The 5174-nt window shown below is 54.1% G+C and overlaps 1 long non-coding RNA gene across 1 annotated transcript; it reads right to left on the bottom strand.

Moving 5' to 3' along the window:
• Positions 1 to 464: 464 nt before the first annotated feature.
• On the bottom strand, positions 465 to 1781 carry LOC123327841. Its single transcript, XR_006639671.1, has 2 exons — positions 1382 to 1781; positions 465 to 723 (listed from the first exon to the last, which is right to left on the bottom strand). It is a non-coding gene; the product is annotated as an uncharacterized LOC123327841 (long non-coding RNA).
• Positions 1782 to 5174: the final 3393 nt, after the last annotated feature.

The raw sequence follows: 5174 nt of genomic DNA, 5'->3' as shown, positions 1-5174 counted from the left end.
ACTGTTACATTTTCTATGGAGAGTTTTGCATCCTGGACGTTTCCTTGGACGTGGAGCTGGCGTGAGATTTCTGATCGGTATTAAATGCTTCTCTGACGAGCGTCAGAGGACCTGCCGGCCTGCAGCTTGGCCCTCTCTGCCCTGACTCCCATCCCAGCCTTGACAGAGGAGGCTGCCGCAGGGCCTGGGGCCTCAGGCCCAAGTCAGGGCTCAGGGCCGCTCCGGACTCACCTGACCCAGAGCAGGAGGTGACAGGGCGACCCGCAGAGGCGGGCAGCTTTCCATGGTTTAAACTGATCAAAGGGCGTCTTCGCATCCAGCCCCCTGTTCACTGTTCCCACCAGGCTGGTCTCTGCTTCCTCACGCGGCATGTTTTATGTGTTCATTCTCTGCCAGACACCTGGTCCCCTTCCCATCGACGGCCCAAGCAGAATCTATGACAGGAGTGGCCATTAGTTGGACACCTGCTCCTTGCTGGGCACTGACCAGATGTGTCTGTGTGTGGTTCCTAAGTCCCAGGCCCGTTCCACTGGCCCGTGATGCTCATCTCTTCTCATGACTTCTTTTCTTTCTGGTGAGGTAGCTGGTATTCAGGATCTTTGATGGCTTTGCTGAGGCTGTGAGGTCTTCAGTGAACATGTCCCCTTTTCCCTCCATCCTCTACTTGCTCCAAAATTCCCCTGAAGGACAAGCTTTTAGGATCTAAGAATATTGATGCAGGTACTGTGGGAAACACAGGACATTGTAAAGACATGAATATTTATGAATATAACTTCATACAATGTAATTCACATTATATAGTGAAAGTTGCTCAGTTGTGTCTAACTCTTTGAGACCCCATGGTCTATATAGTCCATGAAATTCTCCAGGCCAGAATACTGGGTTGGGTAGCCTTTCCCTTCTCCAGGGGATCTTCCCAACCCAGGGATTGAATCCCGGTCTCCTGCACTGCAGGCAGATTCCTTACTCCCTGAGCCCCAGTGGAAGCTCTCACGTTAAATAGTTGCCACTAAAACTGGGCTAGATTTTGGACATTACATCTTTATGATCTAAGCAGTCCTTCCATGTCATGATACCACCTAAGTCCCCGCCAAGCACAGTGTGAGTACTTCCCCTGGAGAGCACCCTGACGCCCAGGGGACATCACCCGGGGACCAGGCCGGCTCTCTCCACCACTTCTCTCTCTCTTTTTCCAAACAGTCACCACCAGTGATCTGTCTGCTCCTGAATTACACTGCAAAATAGGCTGTGCGTTCTTTCACTTAAAATATTAAGCTTCATCTGTACAATATCAGGACTGAAGAGAAGCAGGAATCCGTCTGGGGTCACCCACTGACAGCCTTTCCACCCGAGCCCCACACTGGGGGGTCTTGTTGCAGACCCGCCTTTGATCCGCAGGCCTGCTCCCCGCGACCTTGAATTACAGCCACCGTGATGCTCGTGAAGACTCGTGGAGCTCTCACCGCGTGAGGTGTGGCGGGTGAGGGACAAGCGCTCCCTCCTAGACTCGGCACAGAGAGGGGCTGTTGACCCAGCCCTTGGCCCGCTGGGCTAGCTTCTGGATGAGGAAGCAGGGTGAGGCGGGAGCTCTAAATTCCCCTCCGCCCCACTTGGCCTGTGTGGGGAGAACTCCAAAGATGCAAATGACGAAGCAAGACATTTCAAGCGGCCACCACAATAAGCTGATCCAAATTCAGTTCCAGCGATTTGTTTGGATTAACAAATGTAATCTGAAATGAAGAGGGGGCTATTGTATTTTTGTGCCTTTCCCTTTGGGCGATTTGCCTAACTTCTCATTTCCATTGGTCCTTTGAAGGAGTCCTAATCAAACTTCTCTCTAAACCTCTCAGCTCTGGTTCTCACTTGGCCTTAATTGTAAAATGCTTAGCAGGTTTGCAGGTAAACTTCATAAGGGAAACGAACCAGCTTGTTCCTCTTTAGGGATAGACGAACTCTTGCAGAACCCAGGATCCCCTCAAATTAAATCCCATTTAGCTCGTAATTGATAAGGGATTTAAAGCATCCATGCCGTTAAGCCCCTCAGCCTAATCCCAGGCCTTCACATATCGTGGGGTGAAGGTCAGCGCTTTACGTAGGAGCCCAGGGGTTCTCTCTCATCACCTGCTCATCCCTCTCGCCGCACACCACACCCATGTCTGTGATGGACAGCCCCCGGTCCCATCCAAAGAGCACGTAGGAGCCCAGGGGTTCTCTCTCATCACCTGCTCATCCCTCTCGCCGCACACCACACCCATGTCTGTGATGGACAGCCCCCGGTCCCATCCAAAGAGCACGTAGGAGCCCAGGGGTTCTCTCTCATCACCTGCTCATTCCTCTCGCCGCACACCACACCCATGTCTGTGATGGACAGCCCCTGGTCCCATCCAAAGAGCTCAGAGCCGCCTCTGGCACTGCGGGGACGCTGGTGAACAGGCACTACCTTCTTCTCAAAGCCCCAGGACCGCGGGCCGTGCAGACCCTGTGGGTGGCTGAGCCGGCAGTTCAGACACTCACGGGACCTCGGCTCAGCAAAAGCCCCATGGCTCTCTGTGGACCAGTGCGGAGAACAACCTGCATTCTTCACAGAGCAGTGAAAATTTAATATTCCAAGTCAGCATTGATTTAACTTGGACCGGCTGTCGGCCCACGTAGCTTTCTTCCCCTCCTGACATTTCAATGCACAGAAAAAAACTATTGTAAATACTTCTACTTACACCTTTTCTCCACACTTCTAGTACAGTTAGCTACCCTGGTCCTGTTTTCTTCTTTGGCGATCACAAATCACATTACATCCAAATTCAGCTAAGTGGAGAGGATGTTCTCTTTCAAAATCCCATTATTCTGGAGTGGAGACACTTCCGTGTGTATTATTTCAAGACGCCGCGATCAGCAGCCTGGGGTTTCCAAAGAGTGAGTGGCAGGGATGGTCCTCGAGAAAGGCTTTCCTCGAGAGCTGGTTCAGTCCTCGGCTGGAGAAGGCACGGGGGAGGGTACGTTTCTCCTCTCCTCCCGGAATCCGTGTCTTACAGGGACAACGCACGCCACTGCATTTCGAGACATGACAACTAACACATCTCTCAGTGGTGTGCCTCAGACACAGAGCCTCTGCTACCCAGCGGGGAAGGCGGAGTTATTGATTTCCTGTTCGCTACTGCCTGCAGAGTACAAATACATGCGTGTGTGTGTGTGTGTGTGTGTACATATATGGTGGTGGTGTTCAGTCGATCAGTCATGTCTGACTCTTTGCAACCCCACGGGCTGCAGCACACCAGGCTTCCCTGACCTTACCATCTCCCAGAGTTTGCTCAGACTCGGGTGCGTTGAGTCAGTGATGCCGTCCAACTCTCACTATATATAGTAGCGTAGTGCAAGCCACTCAGTCGTGTCTGACTCCTTGCAACCCTATGGACTGTAGCCCACCAGGCTCCTCTGTCCATGGGATTCTCCAGGCAATAATAATGCAGTGGGTAGCCATTCTGTTCTCCAGGGGATCTTCCCGACCCAGGGATGGAACTCAGGTCTTCCTGCATTGCAGGAAGATTCTTTACCAACTGAGCCACCACATTGCCAGCTATTTAAAGGCAACCGATACGTCTGACACGGTTCATTCATTGATTCAGGAAGCACTGACTCAACATGTGTACTCACCAGCTCCGGAAACATGAGCCCAGACGCTCGCATCTCTGTTCTCCCCCTCTGGCTTCTGTCCGTGGAACGCAGCGCAGGCCCTCGTGTTCAGGGGTTTCACAAGCACCTCGGGATCCTTCTAGGAGGACGTAGTGGAGACAGTGACAGAGACGCATCACCAGGATGGAGAGGAACCTTGACGCCACTGGTAGAGCTGAAGACCCTTCCCGGCGCAGGCTTCCTGTGAAGGCTGGGGCGCTGTCTGACCCAGTGTCTGGAGAGCCAGGCCCCCCAAGGACTGGCTGAGCCCTCCCCCCAAAGTCGGTGTCACCTGAGAGGGGTCGGAGGTCTGAGCTGACAAAGCTGGTGGACAGCCTGGGCCACGATGGACACGGGGACGTGAGCTCTGCTCACTGCTCTTCCATCACCAGTCCCAACAGTGAGCACAAAGCGCTTCAAACAAGGATGGCATTGCGAGTGGGCCCTCGGCTTCTGGAAGCAAAGGGGTATCTCTCCATTTCTACCTTCTTCTCGCGCAGACCCCTCCAGCTGCCAATACACGCCGCTGGGTCTGAGGGAGGGTGGAGCAGGTTTGGGATGAATTTCTAAGGGGTCTGTCCTGTCAGATGAGTTGGGGTCCCCTCCACAGAGGCCCGGGAGACGGGAGAGGAGGCCTGCGCTCCTTCCTGGGTGGGAGCACTAATGAAGCCTGTGAGAATCGCGAGTGCATCGCCAGATCTTGGTGCTCCCTGAACCATTGCCGGCCCTGGAGCACATGGGCCGGAAGTCTGGTCTGTGCTTCAGGAGGCTTGCTACATAAGCAGACAAAGTGCAGTGACTAAGGTACTGATTGAGCACACTGTGGATGATCAAGACTTCAATCAAGTTACCCAGTAGAGTCCCACCTATTGGAAAACAGCTAATGAGTGCCCTCACATCGGATTCGGTGTGATAGTCGGGCTTCTCCAGAAGAGCAGAGTCAGCAGGCTGGAGGGAGGGGGACTTGATGGAGGAGTTGACTCACTTGATGCGGGAGTTGGCGCGGTGACGTCTACGGGGCTGACTGGAGCCGCCTCCAGGGCTGGAGCTGCAGCTTGGTTCCCAAGGCCCCTGGGGAAGAGGCTCTTCCTCCTCCTTGGGAGCCTCGGTCTGTTCTCGTCTTCAATGGATTGGGTGCAGCCCCCCACACTGTGCAGGGTCATCTGTTTACTACAGGATGTGGGTCATCTACACAAGCCGTCGCAGAGACATCTAGGCCGAGTATCTGGACCCTCCTGACTCACTCCCGGGGTCAGGGCAGGCGCGTGGGCTCCACTAACTGCACAGGTCACAAGACGAGCTCGAGTCTGAGCGTGTGATCCCGCCAGAGCGCAGGCTGTGTACCACCCGTGTCTTTTCTTACTTCATCCTCCCGACAAGCCTCAGAGGAAGACTCTGTTTTTCTCGCCACTTCCCAGAGGTCGCTGAGAGACCAGGGTCGTGATGGTAAGTGAGATCACTGAGCCGGAGACGTGTCTGCATCCCGGGGGCATCCTTGGTTGCCAGGA

Source organism: Bubalus bubalis, chromosome 10 (assembly GCF_019923935.1).
Source record: "Bubalus bubalis isolate 160015118507 breed Murrah chromosome 10, NDDB_SH_1, whole genome shotgun sequence".
In the NCBI taxonomy this organism is placed as follows: domain Eukaryota; kingdom Metazoa; phylum Chordata; class Mammalia; order Artiodactyla; family Bovidae; genus Bubalus; species Bubalus bubalis.
The sequence above is the reverse complement of the archived record's forward strand: the minus strand, read 5'-3'. Positions and strand labels throughout refer to the sequence as shown.